Source organism: Tursiops truncatus, chromosome 2, assembly GCF_011762595.2.
Source record: "Tursiops truncatus isolate mTurTru1 chromosome 2, mTurTru1.mat.Y, whole genome shotgun sequence".
Lineage (NCBI taxonomy): Eukaryota > Metazoa > Chordata > Mammalia > Artiodactyla > Delphinidae > Tursiops > Tursiops truncatus.
This window is the reverse complement of record NC_047035.1, coordinates 144,189,330-144,210,008: the sequence shown is the minus strand read 5'-3', so window position 1 is coordinate 144,210,008 and position 20,679 is coordinate 144,189,330. Positions and strand designations below refer to the sequence as shown.

The 20,679-nt window shown below is 42.0% G+C and overlaps 1 long non-coding RNA gene across 1 annotated transcript in view; it reads right to left on the bottom strand.

The window, feature by feature from the left end:
• Positions 1–20,679, bottom strand: part of LOC109551806 (uncharacterized) — a 76,962-nt gene that overhangs the window by 31,108 nt on the left and 25,175 nt on the right. Inside the window, exons 2-3 of the long non-coding RNA XR_012330324.1 lie at positions 18,879–18,992; positions 7,133–7,232 (exon numbers count right to left, since the gene is read on the bottom strand). This is a non-coding gene — a long non-coding RNA (uncharacterized lncRNA). The remainder of the gene's footprint in view (positions 1–7,132; positions 7,233–18,878; positions 18,993–20,679) is intronic.

The following is a 20,679-nucleotide window of genomic DNA, read 5'->3' as shown; positions in this document are numbered from 1 at the left end:
TTTTTTCTTTTGGCTGCTCCACACGGCATGTGGGATCTTAGTTTCCCGGACCAGGGATGGAACCTGCACCCACTGCACTGGAAGCTCAGAGTCTCAACCACTAGACTGCCAGGGAAGTCCCAAAATAGAGCTGATTTACAATATCGTGTTAGTTTCAGGTGTTCAGCATAGTGATCCAGTTTTATATATAAAACTTTTAAGATTCTTTTCCCTTATAGGTTATTACAAAATATTGAGTCTAGTTCCCTGTGCTGTATCAAGATCATTTTAAAGCAGGGTTTCTCAAACTTTTTGGTCTCAGGACTCCCTTGCACTTTCAAAAGATATGAAGGACCCCCAAAAGTTTTGGTTTATGTGAGTTAAATTTTTGATACTTCTATTAGATATTAAAACTGAGAAACTTTAAAATATTTACTTATTAATTCATGTAAAAATTATAACACTTATTACATGTTAACATAAATGACATGCTTTTTAAGGAAAAATAACTATACGTAAACTAGTAAGAAGAGTGGCATTGTTTTACACTTTTTACAAGTCTCTCCAGTGTCTGGTTAATAGAAGACAACTGGATTCTTAATAGAAGAGAGCTGAATTCTTTTTGCGGTACGCGGGCCTATCACCGTTGTGACCTCTCCCGTTGCGGAGCACAGGCTCCGGACGCGCAGGCTCAGCGGCCATGGCTCACGGGCCCAGCCGCTCCGTGGCATGTGGGATCTTCCCGGACCGGGGCACCAACCCGTGTCCCCTGCATCGGCAGGCGGACTCTCAACCGCTGCGCCACCAGGGAAGCCCTGTGCTTTTTTTTTTTCCTTAAATTTAAATTTGTCACCGTAGCCTGGAGAGCCCTCCACGGTAGAACACAGAAGTCTTTCCTTAACCATTTTGGTTGAACAGTTTTACTGAGGTATCATTTACATAGCATAAAATCTACTCATTATAAGTATATTATTCAATAATTTTAGTAAATTTATAGAGTTGTGCAAGCGTAGCCCGGTGCATCTTAGAACATTTCCATCACCCCAAAAAGTTCCTATCAGTAGTCAATCCTAACAACTCCAGCCCTAGGAAACCACTGGTCTGCTTTTTTATTTTTTTCTTTAAAACAGCTTTTTCTAAATATTTTATGTGGTCATATGGTCTTTTATGTCTAACTTCTTCCACTTAGCATAATGTTTCTGAGTTTCATTCATGCTGCAGAACGTGTCAGCACTTTGTTCATTTTAAATGTCTAATTGTGTTCCACTGTACGACTGTACCACATTTTGTTTATCCATTCACCCGTCAATGGGCATTCGGATTGCTTCCAGTTTGGGGCTATTACGGATAACACTGCTGTGAACATTCACATATGTATCTTTGTATGAACATATACTTTGATTTCTATTGGCTAGATTCCTAGAAATGGAATCACCGGTTGTCCTCATTCATTTCTACAATGGCATCGAACCCCATGGCGTAACTTATTCAACCAGTAACTTATTCAAGCAGTCCTCTATTGATGGACATTTGTGTTGTTTCAGCTTTCCTTTTTGCTATTGCAAAAACAGTGCTACAATAAATAGCCCGTGCATGTGTAATTTATTCCATTTGCCAGTGTATCTTTTTGATCGATTCTTAGACATGCGTTTGCTGGGTCAAATGGCAACCACATATGCAGTTTGGCTAGATATTGCCAAGTTCCCCTCATAGATACTGTATCATTTTTCATCCCTACCAACAGTCTGTGAGAGTTGTTTTCCATAGCCCTGCTGGCAGCCTGTATTATTCAACTCTTGTATTTTCATCAGTATGTGTAAAAGATGTTATCTCAGCATAGTTTTTAATTAGGAATGCTCTCTTTTCTAATGTGTCATTTCATTCACTCATTTATTCATTCATCCATGCCATACCGCAAAGAGGCAATGCCCCATAGGTTGCTCTAATTGCTATTCTTATTGTCACAGGTGCCAAGCAGAGCTCAGAACAAGGCAGGAAATATTCCTGCTACCCTGGAGCTTACATTCCGATAAGGAAAGGAAAATAATACAGCTAATTAATATGAACATGTTCACACAGTGGTAAGTACTCTGATGAGAACTGAAAGAGGGTGACAGATCAGTGGACGACATCCATTCGTTCAATTGCTGAGTCACACCTACAGTGTGCGGGGCTCCAGGTGAAGTGCTAGAGCTTTCCTGGTCAAGGTGCAGCCAGTCTTTTGTGAAGGTGATGGGGGTGAGTGTGTACGCTGCCTTAGGTCATATAGAGCAGTCGGCACAAGCTGACCCTCTTCTACTGGGCCCTGGGGACACAGAGAGGAGCAGAGGTGGTCTCTGTTCACAGTCTAGTGGAGGAGAAAGACAATGAAACCAAGCCATTCCAGAAGAAAAATGCCCTAATAGTGCAGTGGGAGCATATGAGGAGATTCCAGAAAATTCCTCAGGGTGGTTGAGGCTCAGGGAAGGCCATGCAGGGCCTCTGAAGATGAGTGAGGGGGCCCAGCAGCCTTGCAGGGAGAGGGCATGTCAGCTGCCCTGGGCACGGAGCACGGCCCCCGTGGTGGAACTGTGAGGTCATGAGGGTCTCAATCGATTAGGCAGCGTCTGAGGGGCAGGACAGCAGCCATAGGTGTTCTTCTCTTAGAGTTCTTAGCACTTCTTTGTTTGTTTGTTTTTAATTGGGGTATAGTTGCTTTACAATGTTGTCTAGCTCCTGCTGCACCGTGAAGTGAACCAGCCATATATGTACACATATCCCCTCCCTTTTGGATTTCCCTCCATCCAGGTCACCACAGAGCACTGAGTAGAGTTCCCCGTGCTATACAGTAGGTCCTCACTTGTTATCTATTTCATACCCAGTGGCATATATACATTAATCCCAATCTCCCAATTCATCCCACCCCAACTTCCCCCACTTGGTGTCCACATGTTTGTTCTCTACATCTATGTCTCTATTTCTACTTTGCAAATACGTTCATCTGTACCATTTTTCTAGATTCCACATATATGCGTTAATATACGATATTTGTTTTTCTCTTTCTGACTTAATTCACTCTGTATGACAGTCTCTAGGTCCATCCACCTCACTACAAATAACTCAGTTTCATTCCTTTTTATGGCTGAGTAATATTCCATTGTATATATGTGCCACATCTTCTTTATCCATTCATCTGTTGATGGACATTTAGGTTACTTCCATGACCTGCCTATTGTAAACAGTGCTGCAATGAACACTGGGGTGCATGTATATTTTTGAATTATGGTTTTCTCAGGGTATATGCCCAGGAGTGGGATTCCTGGGTTATATGGTAGTTCAGTAGGAGGGGTTTGGGCCGGGTGCTGCATTCTTGACCTGGGCCGTTGCCCTTCCCTCCTGTTTAGAAATCAGTGAGAGATGATCCCTGGTCCCTGTGCTCCTGCTGCTGAGATAGTTCTCCTAGCCCAGCTTCAGCCACCCTACCCCCATCCTTACTGAGCCTGCTTCCAGAAAACGGGCCTCACTGACCAAGTCCAGTACCTCCCACTGCCACTGAACTTCTGTCTGACATGTGGCAGAGTTTCCCAAAGTGGTTTTCCAGAGCCCCTGCATCAGAATCACCTTGGATACTGCTGGTTAAAAAGTTAATTCCTGAGCCCTGCACAGGATATATAGAGTCAGAATATCTGGGCACAGACATGGACATTTTCAATCAGCTCTCCAGGTTGTCCCTGTGTACACCAAAGTCTGAATGTCACTTTTCTAGGGTAGTGGTTCTCATCTGGGGTACTTGTTAGAAATGCAGGTTCTCTGGCCTTGTCCATGCCACCTGCATCGGGAACTCTGAGGGTGGGCCGGGCAGGCTGTGTTCTGACAAGCCTCGGGGTGATTCTGATGCATGCTCAAGTGTGAGAACCACTGGATTAAGGCAAGTGTCCTCCACCAAGGCTGCATGTTAGAATCACATTAGAGAAGTCCCAGGCAGCTTCTAAAATTCCTGCTGCTCAGGCCCCAGCTCCCAGGGATCCTGGTTTGGGTGACCTGAGGTGGAGTCTGAGCATCTGTGAGCTCCCCAGGCGAGCTGAACGTGCAGCCAGCGACGAGAACTACTGGTCCAGGACAGTGGTTCTCTGGGCGCAATTTTGCGTATCACGGGATACTTGGCAAAATCTGGAGACATTATTTGTTGTCACAGCATGGGCATGCCACGGGCGTCTAGTGGGGAGAGATCAGGGATGCTGCTAAACATCTTACAATGCACAGGATAGCTCCCACAACACCCGGGCTAAAAGGTCGGTAAGGCCAAAGTTGAGGCATCCTGTTCTAGGGAAACAGTCATACCCAAGAATCTTAGCTTCTAGACTTAGCCCCACCCCTCCCCGCAACAAGATATATATTTGCAGAGTATTTTTTTATTCTCAGAAACAAGACATTCCATAGAGCTTAATTCTCACCTACATGACAACGGATACAGATATGCTTATACATGCTAACATTCGTAAAAAGGCATCCCCGGTACGCATGTAGATGCATGCAGAAAGATACATGCACGTGTTTGTCTGCACAGATGCCCGCACTCATATTTACTGAACCACACACATGGAGCCATACCACCTACAGTAACTCACAGTCATTAAAGTGCACACACACATATACACACTCACACACTGACAACCCCATTTGTTAAGTGCAAGGGCCCTAGTGTCACCCAGAGTTCTCATGTTCTCCCCATCCCCATTCTTTTTTTTAAAATTAATTAATTTATTTATATTTATTTTTGGCTGTGTTGGGTCTTCGTTTCTGTGCAAGGGCTTTCTCCAGTGGCGGCGAGCGGGGGCCACTCTTCATCGCGATGCACAGGCCTCTCACTGTCGCGGCCTCTCCCGTTGCGGAGCACAGGCTCCAGACGCGCAGGCTCAGTAGTTGTGGCTCACGGGCTTAGTTGCTCCGCGGCATGTGGGATCTTCCCAGACCAGGGGTCGAACCCGTTTCCCCTGCATTGGCAGGTGGATTCTTTAACCACTGAACCACCAGGGAAGCCCTCCCCATCCCCATTCTCACTCTGCTTTGCCTGAATAGCCTAGGTATGGACACAGTGGAAACTCCACATGCCAAGGTCATGGCTGCATGTCCGTGGGGTGGCAGATAATCAGGCGGGGTGGAAGGAGAGCCTGTAGCGGGCATGGTGCTTGGGTGCAGCACGAGGGGACAGTGAGAAGGGACTTGGGGTCCCAGGCGCTCCAGGAACCTGAGAGAGATGAGGGCAGGGAGGGGAAAGGAGTCAGACTGATGCTCAGGGAATTCCAGGGGAAGAAAGGGAGGAAGGGAGGACGAGGGGGAGGGTGGACCTGAGCCAAGGTGCCCGATGGAGCACACTACCATCGCTGTCTGCTTCTGCTGTCTCCTCAGCACCTACTCAGATTCAGGCAGAAATATTTGCTAAGGGTCCACTCAATATTTCTTTAGACACTCATGCATACCTTAAAGGATGGTAGTGAAAAGCACATGGGTCTTTGAAGACAGGTAAAGCAGATCTGAATCCCAGGCCTGCCACTTGCATGGATAAGTTTCCCAAACTCTCTAATCCTTTTTTTTTTAAATTAATTTTTTATTTTTGGCTGCGTTGGGTCTTCGTTGCGGACTTTCTCTAGTTGCGGAGAGCGGGGGCTACTCTTCGTTGTGGTGCGTGGGCTTCTCATTGCGGGGGCTTCTCTTGTTGCGGAGCACGTGCTCTAGGCACGTGGGCTCAGTAGTTGTGGCACGCGGGCTTAGTTGCTCTGCCGCACGTGGGATCTTCCTGGACCAGGGATCGAACCCGTGTCCCCTGCATTGGCAGGTGGATTCTTAACCACTGTGCCACCAGGGAAGCCCTCAATTTTTTTTTATTGAAGTATATTTGATTTACAGTGTTGTGTCCAACTCTCTGATCCTTGGGTTTCTTAGGTGAAAAGTGGGGATGACAATACCTACTCCAAATGGCTTTGTAAAGATTAAATTGCATGATACGTATACATTTCTTACAAAGCGCCTAGCACAGGGTAAGCCCTTAAGAGTACTAGATCCTTTCTCTTACCCTCCATCTCCTCCAGGTATTTTTTGTTTTTTATTGAAGTATAGTTGATTTACAATGTTGTGTTAATTTCTGCTGTACAGCAAAGTGACTCATTTATACACTTATATACATTTAAAAATATTCTTTTCCATTATGATTTATCCAGGATAGTGGATATAGTTCCCTGTGCTATACAGTAGGACCTTGTTGTTTATCCATGCTATATGTAATAGTTTGCATCTACTAACCCCAAACTTCCAGTCCATCCCTCCCTATACCCCACCGCTTTGGCAACCACAAGTCTGTTCTCTATGTCTGTGAGCCTGTTTCTGTTACTCCAGCTACTTTGGACTCATTCATATATGTCTATTTCCTAGAATAAAAGCCTCATTATGCCTTATTGAACTGGAAAACATTTCCAGAAACATGATAAGTGAGTTAAAGGATATGACCATTTTGATGACCTTTCAGATTACTGTCGACTGCTTTTCAAATACTATTTCTGGATTTTTTTTTCCAACGGACGTCTCTCAAAGAGATGAAAAACTTATGTATGAAGGTGCTCATTTCGGTGCTATTTATAAGAACATCATTATACAACAGAAGGATAATAACTGACTTAATCCTGTTAGGAATAAGGCAGCATGTAGTCAAATAAGCAATTAATGGTTAAACCACTTGTGAATGATACTACTTCTTGATAGATTATTGATCGGCTGTTGAAATAATAAAAACAAATACTAAATAGTAAACTTTAAAACTCTACCTGACAAAATGAAAAGAGAAAGCTTGAAATAGATTCTCAACAATTGTTACAATGTTTTAATACACACACATTCGAATACAACTTTAGATAATACTTTAAAATGAAGCTTGGCAAACTTTTTCTGTAAAGGGCCAGATAGGAAATATTTTAGGCTTTACAGGCCGGATGGTCTCTGTCACTGCCCAGTACTCAGTACTGCCCCTGTAGTGTGAAAGCAGCCATAGACATACAGTATGTGAATGAATGAGCATGGCTGCGTTCTAATAAAACTTTATTTACAAAAACAGGTTGCAGGCTGGATTTGGCCCACGGGTCAGTTTGCAAACTCCTGCGTTAAAGGGAAAAGAGGGACTTACCTGGCGGTACAGTGGTTAAGACTTCACCTTCCAGTGAAGGGGGTGCATGTTCTATCCCTGGTCGAGGAGCTAAGATCCCACATGCCTCGTGGCCAAAAAACTAAAAACATAAAACAGAAGCAGTATTATAACCAATTCAATAAAGACTTTAAAAAAAAAGGTTCACATTGAAAAAACTCTTTAAAAAAAATAAAGGGAAAAGAACTGTGTTTGTGAATATATGAGAATATTTTTCTAAGTTTCCTTTTATAACCTTACTATATGACCATCTTTTAAAAGTTTAAGAAAAAGGTGGACATATAATATAAAAATGGGCAAAAGTCCTGACCTGATGATTCACAGAAGGAATACCACAATACCATAAACACAGGAAAAATGAAGTATTCACCACTTTTGAAATATGAAATGGAACTTTTAAGAACCCCAAAATACTTAGTGCTCACAGAAGTATACTGAGGTAGTCATGCTATTACAGTACCAGTTGGAAAGTCAAATGGCAACACTTCTCTAGTCAGAAAGGTGTTAATATGCCAAGAGTCTGCCACTGTTCAAAGCCAAAACTTCAGAAAATATAAGTAATGAGGGGCAATTCATCCAACCAACTATGAAAACAAAACGTAAAGTTTGAGTAATGAAATTAATGTGGAACATAGGAGAGAGACAGAACAATGGAAAAGGAGAAAAGGTTCAGAAATAAACACCAAAGTATGTGGGAATTTATTATATCTTATAGGTGGCATTTCTGATCAGAGAGCAAAAATATTAGGAAAACTGGACAGCCATTTGGAAAGAAAAACTGGGTCCCTACCTCACACCTTCCCCCCAATTAATTCTATATGAAAGATTTAAAGAAAAAAAAACCTATAAATGTACCTTTAAAAATTGGGCAGTTTTTTTAAAAGAGCAAACTCAGAGAGAGGAAGGCCTTTTAAAGTATGCTGCAGAAACCATAAACAATATGACTGTGGGATAATATTTTTCTTAAAAATTTTTTTCAGACTTAGGGCTTCCCTGGTGGCGCAGTGGTTGAGAGTCCGCCTGCCGATGCAGGGAACATGGGTTCGTGCCCTGGTCCGGGAAGATCCCACATGATGCGAAGCGGCTAGGCCCGTGAGCCATGGCCGCTGAGCCTGCGAGTCCGGAGCCTGTGCTCCGCAACGGGAGAGGCCACAACAGTGAGAGGCCCGCGTACCGCAAAAAAAAAAAAAATTTTCAGACTTACTGTATCAGAAAATTATAAAAAATTTGATAACACACTGTGTTGGGGAGGGTGTGGGAAAACATGTCCTCTTATGCTCTGCTGTATTGAAATGCAGTGATATCTAGCTAAATAAAAATGCACATACCCTCTGACTCAGCAATAATTTCACTCCTAAATATTTACTTTATAAATATAATTGCACATTTAAATGAAATATATATAAAGGTCATTATGTCTTTCAATATTGCTTGTAACAGCAAAAGATTGGAAACAAAAGCTTAAATGTCTATCAACAAGGGAGTTAAAAATAATACTGTATACGTTACATGTATTCATACAAGTGAAAACTGTGAAAATTATGTCATTATGAAGAATGACAATGCTCTTTCCTTACTGATATGGAAATATTGCAAGACATCTGGTTAAGTGAAAAAGGCATGGGGGAAAATTGTGTTCATATCATGCTAAAATTTTATGGGAGAGAAAAGGAAAACGTATACTTATAAAAGTGTAGACGGTTTCTGGAAAGATATATGAAAAACTTGTAAAAGAGGATGTATCTGGGGAGAAGAGATGGGTGGCTAGGTGGAGGAAAGGGAAATAAACTTAGTTTTCATTGTATACCCTTTTTTAAGTTCTTTAAATTTATAATAAAGCATTACCTATTTAAAATTTAGATTTTCTAATAATATTTAAAGACTCAGGGAAATATTTTTCTCAACAGCATCCCCTATTTTTCCACTTGGATGGCTAAGAACCAACTAAAACTCAACATGTCCAAAGCTGCACCCCAGATTCTGCCCAGAATCTGCTCCATCCGCCATTCGCCTCACATCAGTTAATGGCAACTCTATTCTGGTAGTCGTTCAGGCTGAAAATCACGGAACTATCAACGGCTTCGATCTCTCACATCCTATGTCCAAACTCTGGCCACACTCGGTTTCTTGTTATTCCTAGAAAATGCCAAGCACCGTCCAGTCTTTGGGCCGTTGTATTGGCTGTGCTGTCCCCGCTGCAGGGCTCCTCCTCACAACCTGCATGCTTCACGCCCTCTCTTCGCTCAAGGCTGTGTCCATAAATCACCTCACTGAACTGAGAAGGAACCAGCCCTCTAGCCAGCACTCCTGACCCACTTTGCTTAAAAAAATTACAGGGTATCTATGACCTTTTAGCATAATGTACAACTTCCTTTTATATTTGTTGTCTATCTCTTACTAATTGACTAAGCTTCATGAGCGCAGTAATTTTTGCCTATTTTGTTCATTGATGTTTCCTTCGTAAGCCCACAAAACTATTCAGTAAGCCCGCAAAACTATTCGCTGAATGAACGAATTCATTAATGTAAAGTTTACAGAGCACAATATAAAATTACACCTACAGTATAATGAGTTTTGTAGAAAAATATATTTAAAATATTTAAAGATTTTTTTTAAAAAGATGTTACATTATGGGCCTTTGCATATTTTGCAATATTTTTTCCTCCTGTTGCTCGTGAAAGAGTATTCTCTCATTGATGGCTTGGCTTCTTCTCCTCCAATTTCTGGGGGAAGGAATGTATCTGCTTAGCTCAGATTCTTCCAGGTAGAATTGGGGAAATGGGCAGAAAGAAAAGATGAACTGCAAGAAGTGAAACAAGTTTAATTAATTTAATATTGGGAATGGAAGCAGAGTCTCTGAGAGGAAAAAGAAACTTGAAAAAGGTGAGGAAGGGAAAAAGGGAAGAGAAACCCCTTGATGTTGGGCTTTATGAGAGATTTTTGCTGGTAGGTGAGAGTGAGGGCTAAGGAGTTTTGGGGAAGCTGCAGGGTGTGGGAGGTGACAAGAGGATGGAAATGGGAAAGAAAATTTTAAGAAGTGTTTCTATTGATTATAAATGAGATGCCCTTGGATTTTCTTTAAGAATCTCCGGCGAAGATCTCAATGGCTTTTGATTACTTGCTGGCACTGGACCACATAAATTGTTGGCTTTTTTAGGGAGAAAGAAATATGTGGCAATGTCGTAAAAAGGAACGAAATTGTGTCATTTGCAGAGATGTGGATGGACCTAGAGGCTATCGTACAGAGTGAAGTAAGGCAAAAAGAGAAAAACAAATATCGCATGTTAATGAATACATGTGGAATCTAGAAAAATGGTACAGATGAACTTACTTGCAGAGCAGAACTAGAGACACAGATGTAGAGAACAAACATATGCATACCAAGGGGGAAGGGAGCAGGGTGGGATGACCTGGGAGATTGGGATTGACATATATACACTACTATGTTTAATAGCTACTGTATAGCACAGGGAACTACTCGGTGCCCTGTGGTGACCTAAATGGGACGGAAATCCAAAAATGAGCGGATGTATGTATACATATAGCTGATTCCCTTTGCTGTACAGCAGAAACTGACACAGCAGTGCAAAGCAACTATACTCCAATAAAATATATATATATAATAATATATAATATTATAATTATAATATTATAATATATAATAATATATATATATGGCAACATTACAAACGGTTTGTTCAGGGTGGTGGCTTTCTGTATTATTTTAATTTTCTTCTGTATATTTGTCTGTACTTTTTCACATTTTCCTCCATTATAAATGTATTCCTTTTATAGTATAGAAGGACATGATTTAACATTTTTCTTTACCCTTCATCCTTCAAAGAGTCTCTGTAGCAGTCAGTAGCTGCCTGAGGCATCTGTCCTTTGCCTGCCTATTTTAGGCAGGCTCCTGGACCAGGAAAGGGGGCCTGCTGTGCTGCAGACGGAGTCTTCTCCTGACCGTGGCTCTGGCCCTCTTCCCTCTGACTCTCACCTGATTCGCACCCTGGCTGGCTCTGTTCTGTGCTGGCCTCAGCTCCCCAGTACCCTCCGCAGCTGGCTGCTTTGGGTGGGGTCCTTTGTCTTAGCTCTGGCCCTTTGGACCGGAAACTGAAGCCGATCTACCTTCATCTCTCCCGAAAATGGAGGTTTGGTTAATAGCCGTACCCATCTGACTCCTGTACATGAAATCTTTGGTTTTTTAATTTTAAATTTTATAACATTTCATCATGATACTCAGCAGGGGCTACCCTTCCACATCATAAGAGTGGTGGCTTTGGACTGCCACCTAGGGTCACCAGTTGTTCTGGTTTGCCCAGGACTGAGAGGGTTCTTGGGACAATGGCCTTTTCAGTGCTGAAACTGTGAAAGTCCCGGGCAAATCAGGATGAGCTGGTCACTGCGGTCATCACAGGCACCAGTAGGCTTTATCGCCACTGTCTTAGTTGACTTCTGAGGTTAGCGGTGAGGACACTCTCCTCACTCTGATACAAGTATGTTCTCTCCACAACAGGTGAAGACCATGCCCGCTTCTCTCCCCAATCATGGCAGGAATCAGATTAAAATGCAGGAATTTTCCTCCACATCTGTTGCTCTAGAGGGACTGACAAAAGTGTCAGAGCAGGAGAAGGGGCTCCACACCGGCCCACGCCACCAGCGGAGAAACACAGCCCAAAGGAAACATGGCTGAGGGGCTCCAAAGGGTCTTCTACTCAGATACTGTTCCCGGTACAAACAATACGGCTCTTCCCCGGGGTTGTGCAGACAAGAGCTGTACCTCTACGAACAGGTCAGCTCAGTGCTCCCAGTTCCTGGAAATTTGCATATCATGAATCTCCTTTGAGAGATGAGAAGGGTTTTTAGACAAAATTATTTTAAAAACACAAGGCTCTCACAGGACCCAAAAGCACAAACTCACAGCTTCTAACTAGGTTAGCTAAACAAGGACACTCCTTGGAGGGAACTGCTAGCACAGACTCTATTTTAGGCATTTCAGGGGAACACTGGTGATCATGACTTACACTGGATAGAGTGACTATTTAGGGACATTTATTTTTGCTGAAATATTTGCTGAGTATTTTTATAAAGCACTTCAAATCTGAAAAGATAAAAACAATTTCTGTAGGAGCCTTTAGAAGAGGGTGGGAAGGAAGATGGTGATCATAACACTGTAGCATTTATGTTGTGACACTTTCTGATACATTCAATGCCATTTCTTTAGAGTGAAGCTAAGGAACCAGAGCAGAGATGACATCATAAACTTGGCATGAAACAAATGTTGTGAGCTTGGTGCCTCTGTTGGTTTTCCCACAGCTTTCATCTTCCCAAGGGGATAGGATAATAACTAAAGTTCCAAGGAGGCAATGACTCCTTCCATTGGGTGGAAATGGGCGGTTGAGAATTGCGGATGCATTCAGGTTTTGGGATTTGGTTTTCAGGCAACTTGCCAGGGATGGGTTCCAGCCACCCAGACCATTGTCATTGTGCCTCCTCCAGGAGCACTTGCACCCCTGCTTCTCAGAAAGAGTTAGGGCGTCTTGGAGGAATGGTATACCTGAGAGCCTTAGTCCTGCTTCCACATTAACATTATCTGGAGATCTTTTAAAACCATTCATGAGGGCTTCCCTGGTGGCGCAGTGGTTGAGAGTCCGCCTGCCGATGCAGGGGGCACGGGTTCGTGCCCCAGTCCGGAAAGATCCCACATGCCGCAGAGTGGCTGGGCCCGTGAGCCATGGCCGCTGAGCTTGCGTGTCCAGAGCCTGTGCTCCGCAACGGGAGAGGCCACAATGGTGAGAGGCCCGCGTACCACAAAACAAAAACAAAAACAAAAACGAACAAAAAAACCATTCATGCTTGTGCTCTCCTCCATCTAAGAAACAACTTCTGAGGGTGGGACACAGGTATGGATACTTTTTTTTTTAATACTCCAGGTAAATTCTAATGGACAGTCTGCGTGAGAACCACTGCTGAAATTCAATGCTGTTCAAACTTGAATGAAATAATCACAAGCTAGGTAGGTGGATAGATAGATTGAATGATAAATGGATGGATAGATGGGAGATGCGAGAGGGAGAGAGAGAAACAAATATATAACCCGTATGAATAATAGATGAATAATAGTGATTATCTGTGGATAGGGAAATTATGAACAATTTTATTTACTTTATGTCTATTTTCTAGTCAACTGTGAAACACCAACAGAAAAAGGATTAGAAGATATAATGAGTAATTTTACAGAAAGATAGACAATAAGCATTAAAAAAAATCAACTTGACTAGTAATAAAACAATACAAATTGAAACAATGACCTGATACATTTTAAAATGATCCTACTGGCACATTTCTTTAATAATGAGCTCCAGAAAGGCACCCAGGATCTCTGTGTGTTCTTTCTCACGACTGCATGGGAATCTACAATTACCTCAAAATTAAAAATTTAATTTAAAAAAATGATACAAAAAAGAACAGATGCATACTAGAAAGACTGATTCAAAATATTGGAAAGAGAAAATATAGCTGTGGGGAAAAGCCCAATAGATGTGACAACCTCCACTGGACAGAGTTAAGAGAATAAGTGAACTTGAACCATCAGGGACCAGGAAGATTACCTAGTCCAGGACGTGAAGACTCAGGAGTCTGCGGGAGTAGGAAGTCTCAGAGTGAGTGAAGTGGGATGACCAGGGACTACGGTGAACAGAGAGGACACATCCTTTCTAAAGAGGCATCCACTACTCACCTCCAAGACGTTTTTGCCAAGCGAGGAAGCAAACCCAGTGTCAGATTTTCCAATTTTTTTTAGAAAAAGTAAAATCTGAAGTTTAATAAGAAATCGTCCCATTTTTAAACGTTGGCAACTAATTGAAAAATTCCAAAATGCTATGCAGGTCAAATAAAATTAACTGTGACTTGTATTCAAACTTATAAAAACAAAAATGAGATCCAGTGTGGTTGATGATGCATTTAAAAATGAGCAAGGGGTAATGAAAATTGATACAATCTTTCTGGAGGACACATTTGCAATCTGTATGAAAAATATTAAAATTTTGCATACCTTTTTGTCTAAAATCTCAAATATTTTGCTCTAAGGAAATAATTCTGAAATCTGAAAAAGATTAACTAAAAGATCTTCAGTGCAATGTTATTTATAAAAAAGAGAAACTATGTGAAACTTTCACATCTTTAGCAGAATTGAGTAAAGAAATTATGCTTCATGCATACATCAAAATATAATGTAGCCATTAACAATGAAGTAGAAGAACAGCATGAAATCACGTGGAAATAAGTTCTCAGAGTGAAAAAATATATAATTTAAATTGATAGCTTTAGAGCTGATGTTTTGAGGAAGGAAAGGATGCGGTATAAATAGAGTATACTCTGTTTAATTCTAGCTTTGTAAAATTATACTTACATTACATATTATAAATATTGTATATAGTCTCTTTTTATTGCTCATCTGCATTTTCCAAGTTTTCAATAACAAACCCTGCTATGGTCACCTTATCCATTTCCTATTTATTTTCTTGCTAACAGAATTCTATTTTCATTGGGGTGGCATTAGACCCTACCAAAGAAAGGCGTCATTTCTTGGTCTAAGCCAACGATAGCAATCTTGCTTTCTGTTTCCCCAACATGTCTTGCATCTGACTGATTTCTAACAAAGATTCAAGGAGAAGTCGGCTGTGAGATGTACCGGGGAAGGTGTGCTCATCTGATAAAAGGGACAGATGTGTCTGGCTCTACTCTTGGCAGTTTTCCTGTCTGGAAAGTGGATGTTATGGCTGGAGCCATAGTCAGCGGCCTTCTAGCACACTTAAGGGAAAGGCTACCAGCATCACTGCTGGTCCTGAAAGTTCTGAGCCTCTGAACCATCAGTAACAACTGCCCACCTTCAGACATTTTGTTATGCAAGAAAACAAGTCCCTCTGTTTAGATGGAGTTTTCTGTTACTTGCAGCAGAAAGCATTTCTAACTGATTTAAATGTGCCCTAAAAACGCTTGAAAGGAACTATTTTTTAAAAAAATTAAGAGGTGGAGGGCTTCCCTGGTGGCACAGTGGTTGAGAATCTGCCTGCCAATGCAGGGGACACGGGTTCGAGCGCCGGTCTGGGAGGATCCCACATGCTGCGGAGCAACTAGGCCCGTGAGCCACAACTGCTGAGCCTGCGCGTCTGGAGCCTGTGCTCCGCAACGAGAGAGGCCGCAATAGTGAGAGGCCCGCGCACCGCGATGAAGAGTGGCCCCCGCTCGCTGCAACTAGAGAAAGCCCTCGCACAGAAATGAAGACCCAACACAGCCAAAACTAAATTAATTAATTAATAAAAAATTAAAAAAAAATAACTTTCTGATAAAAACAATGATTTTTAAAAAAGTGGAATAAAAGGACTGGAAGAATAAGTCTGTATCTTATCTGTATTTCCTAGAATATACCTGTAACGCATTTGTAATAACAATCCAGTAAAAGTTATTTCAAATTTTCTAATAGTCTGGAGCACATCCAATCCCGGCAGTGCTGGTCTCCCAAGACCTGGCAGTCCTGGTATTGATTTGCTGTGTGATCTTGGGAAAGCACCTCATCATTCTAGAACTCAGCCTCCCAAACTGTGTAGTGACAAGGAATCAAATGATTCTTAAGGCTCCTTGTTAGCAGCTCCAGCGAAAGAGCTCAGGGCTCGTCTCTGAGTCTGTCATTCTCTTCCCTATGGACAATGACTGATTGAACAGATACTCTATGCAGGGAAACTGCTCAAGAATGGGAAATAAACACTATACTTCCTTGGCTTAAAAACAGGGGGCAGGGACTTCCCTAGTGGCGCAGTGGTTAAGAATCCGCCTGCCAATGCAGGGGACACGGGTTCGAGCCCTGGTCCGAGAAGATCCCACATGCCGCAGAGCAACTAAGCTCGTGCGCCGCAGCTACTGAGCCTGTGCTCTAGAGCCCATAAGCCACAACTACTGAAGCCCGCCCGCCTAGAGCCCGTGCTCCGCAACAAGAGAAGCCACTGCAATGAGAAGCTTGAGCACCTCAACGAAGAGTAGCTCCTGCTCGCTGCAACTAGAGAAAGCCCACACTCACCAACACAGCCAAAAATAAATAAATAAAATATAAATAAATTTAAAAAAACAAAAACAAAAAGAGAGGGCATACTTATGGATACAGAGACCAGATTGGTGGTTACCAGAAGTGGGGAGGGCATGGGGGGTGTGGGTGAAATGGGAGAAGGGGGTTAAACAATACAAACTCCCAGCTATAAAATAAGTCATGGAGATGTAATGTACAGCATGGGGACTACAGTTAATAACACTGTACTGTATGTATATTTGAAAGTTGCTGAGACAGTCAATCTCAAAAGTTTTCACCACATACACAGAAAATCTCGTAACTATGTATGGTGACGATGTTAACCAGACATTTATTTCACAGTATATACAAGTATCGAATCATTATGTTATACACTTGAAACTAACATAATGCTATAACATAATGATATAATTATATCAATAAAAAACAAACAACAACAACAAACCCAGAGTGCACAGGGAACTAAAGCACCAAAGATCACTTTATAATTTTCTTTGTGGTGTCAGAATACCATCTAATGTGATTCTCTTCTGTTAAGTGTGGAGGGAACTCTCCCCAAATCTCCCAACCAAACCCCAAATTCTATAACACGTTCTTTCTAACACCTTCTTACTGAGATGCTCCATGCTTTTCCATGGTGTGCTTTCCCCCTTGCTGCAACAGGTAATAAATCCAACTTGTTCAACTACAGGTGTGTTCCTGGAGGTCTTTGATTAGAGGGCACTGACAATATTAAGCATTCAAAACCATTTATTGCTATTATTAGCAATTGCTATTTTATAAATTTATTTATTTGGCTGCGTTGGGTCTTCGTTGTTGCACACGGGCTTTCTCTAGTTGCGGTGAGCAGGGCTTCTCTTGTTGCGGAGCATGGGCTCTAGGCTTGCAGGCTCAGTAGTTGTGGCTTGCGGGCTCTAGAGTGCAGCCTCAGTAGTTGTGGCGCACAGGCTTAGTTTCTCCGTGGCATGTGGAATCTTCCCGGACCAGGGCTTGAACCCGTGTCCCCTGCATTGGCAGGCGGATTCTTAACCACTGCACCACGAGGGAAGTCCCAGCAATTATTATTTTAAAAAATAATTATTACAGTAAGTCCCCTACATACGAACCTTCAAGTTGCGAACTTTAAAAGATGTGAACGTGTGTTCTCGTGTCCGATCACGTAAGTTAATTCACGAGTCTGGAGTACATTGTCATGTGCGTGCATCCTCTACAAGTGGTTGTGCTTTTGTGTACTTCACTGTACAGTGCTGTATAGAGTACAGTGGATGTCCAGAAGCAAAAATAAAAGCAGCGGTATATAGCTGATTGTGTTAGTTGGGTACCTAGGCTAACTTTGTTGTACTTACGAAAAAACTGGACTTACGAACGCGCTCTCGGAATGGAGCTCGTTTGTATGTAGGGGACTTGTATTGTTATTAATCATGTGAGTCTAGCATATAAGGTGCATCTCTGGGGATGTGGCTGAGATACCACCAGAAGGCAGACTTGGAATAGGTTGCAAAAGGCCTTTGTTTCACATTGTCTTGTATGAAATGGATGGCAGAGCCCTGATACACACCACACACACACACACACACACACACACACACACACACACAGATACTGACAAATCTCAATCTTTAGAAGGTTCCTCCACAAAGGGAGAAAACTTGTCTTTCCTGTTCACAGCTGAGTTTCCAGCATGCAAAGGAAAGCAGGTCACATCATATAGCCTCAACTCGGTACATTTTTCCTGAATGAATGAACTCAAGCATCCTGGGAGACTTTAACAGTTTAATTTAAACATTAATGGATCAGGTAGACAAACATAGCTAAGACATATATAGTGCTTACTCCCTACCAGGAACTGCACTAAACACTGAACATGTATTAACTCAGCTGTCTCTGGTCCCCATCCTATGAAGTAGATACTATTATGAACTCAGTTTTACGGAGGTGAAAACTGAGGCACAGGGCGGTTTAGTGGTTCACCAGGGATCCCATGGCAGGTAGGTGGCTGAGTGAGGATTTAAATCCAGGTAGTCTGACTTCAGAGCCTGTGCTCATAACCAACATGCTTTACTGCCTTGCAGTACAAAATAAAGATATAGAGAGTAATAATGTGCAATTAACTTTGCAGGCGGATTTGTGTTGTTTGTATCTAAAAACACAGAAAGTACATTTTTTTCTTCCTTGAGTATGAGGGAAAAATGCTCTTTGCATATTTTTAATTGGTCATTTCATAGGCCATAGAGTGGAAATTACGTAGATCATATAATTTGACCACAGCAAAATAACATTAGCTATAAACACCAAAAATAACAGGGGGAAAGCAGGAATGAAATATCAGGAATGAAAAAGGGGATATAAGAACAGATTCAGAGGAGATGAAAAATTATAAAGGTGTTCTATTTGTAACTTTATGCCAATAAATTTGAAAACGTAAATGAGACAGACTTATTTTCTAAGCAAAGATAAATGATCCAAAATTGACTCAAGAAGAATCAGAAAATGAATACTCCATTACTTATCAATAACTTTGGAAAGAATAATTAAAGGTATAGCCTTCTAAAATCCATCAAGTCCAGATTGTTTTGTAGATGCATTCTTTAAATCATCAATGAGCAGATAGATATCTTGACAATTTAAAAATACCAGTGTGGGGCTTACCTGGTGGCGCAGTGGTTGACAGTTTGTGCCCCAGTCCGGGAGGATCCCACATGCCGCGGAGCGGCTGGGCCCGTGAGCCATGGCTGCTGAGCCTGCGCATCTGGAGCCTGTGCTCTGCAACGGGAGAGGCCACAACAGTGAGAGGTCCGCGTACCGCAAAAAAAAAACAAAAAAAAAAACAAAAAAAAAAACCAGTGTGTAGGAAAAAACCAGGATGCTTTCAAAATCATCCTAGAAAGTTAGCATAACCTTGTACCAAATTTGAATGAAAACCTCACCGTCCCCTAAAAAGGAAAAAAATAATTTTATTTATTAATATAGATGCCCCCTAAAAGCCCTAAGGTAAATAAATAATTCCAATCCAACAGTGTATTTTAATAAAAGAACATACATTGACCATATAACGTTTGTTGGAGGAATATACATGTGGTATAATTAAGGGTGGCATCTTGAATCATCTTGAAGAGGAGGAAGGACTATTCAGATTTGGTGCTGGGACAGCTGGCTTCTCGCCTTCATCAAATCCTTGCCCTACCTTATGCATAAATCTAATTTCCAGATGAATTGATAACCTAACCAACAATATCATCATCAACAACAACAATAACAAAAAAGTTCTAAGCTACTAGAACATTTAAGCAATTATTCTTGCGATTCTCGGTCTCCTTAAGCAAGGTAGGAAATCTAGAAGTCATGAAAGATAAGACTTACAGATTTGAGTACACAAAACCTTGTAACTGCTTTACAGAGAAAGACCCCCCTCGATATTATTCAGTACTTAACAAATAATGGATGCCACATGAAAACATTTCCATAGGTAACACTATGGAAACATTAAGTGACAAAGGCAAACTACAGAACAATATTTATATTTTTAAGATTGATAAAATCGATAACGCTCTGGCAAGTTTGGTAAAAAAAAATTGGCATGGGGAGGGAGAAAATACAAATCAACAATATTAAGAATGAAAAGGGGGTATAATTTCAGAGAAAAGCAAACACTATAAGGTAATACTAGTTGTAACTTTGTGCCTGTGAACTTGAAATTGTGAGATGGACAATTTTCTAGGAAAATGTAAATGTATAAAACTGACTCAAGAAGTAGGACTTTTTTTGTAAAGGAAAAATAGAACTTTGTGTGTGTGTGTATAGATAGACAGATACAGATATAGATAGATAATATATATCAGTGGGTTTGTGGTTTGAAAATGCAGGTTGCCTCGGGGAATGGGACTAATAATGGAAGGTGACCAGCTAGGCTGAGGGGGGACAGCTGCTTTCTAAATATAATGCCGCGTGCTTTGAATTCTATACAAGCCACGAATTACTTTTGATAGAAAGGGAGCAAATATTGTTGGTGAATGGCTCCCCGGGAAGTCCTAGGAACAAGCAGGAGGTGGGCTAAAGGATGGAGTTGGAATGGAATCCAATGGTTCGTCTGTGATAATCAGATTCCTCCCAGGTCTTACAGTCTCACTCGCCCCCTCTTCTCTCCCTCTCCTTCCCACACTGTGGACAGACATCCTGAGATCCGAGGGCGTTTTATGAAGGAAGGCAGAGCCGCGGAAAGAGCAAAGGAGACAGGAGTTCAAATCCCTACCCTAGTCTGGGATCTGCAGTGTCAGACTTTGGGAGCGTCCCCTCACTTCGCCTGATCCAAGGGTCTCCGTGTCCCATCTGCACCCACCCTCTGGGGCTCCTGGAGGCTCAAGTTAAGTTGTTAAGCGAGTCTAATCCCTCAAGAGCTGGAGATGAGGGGGCGGGGTGGCCGGCGCCTCTGCCCGCAGCTGCAGGTAGGCAC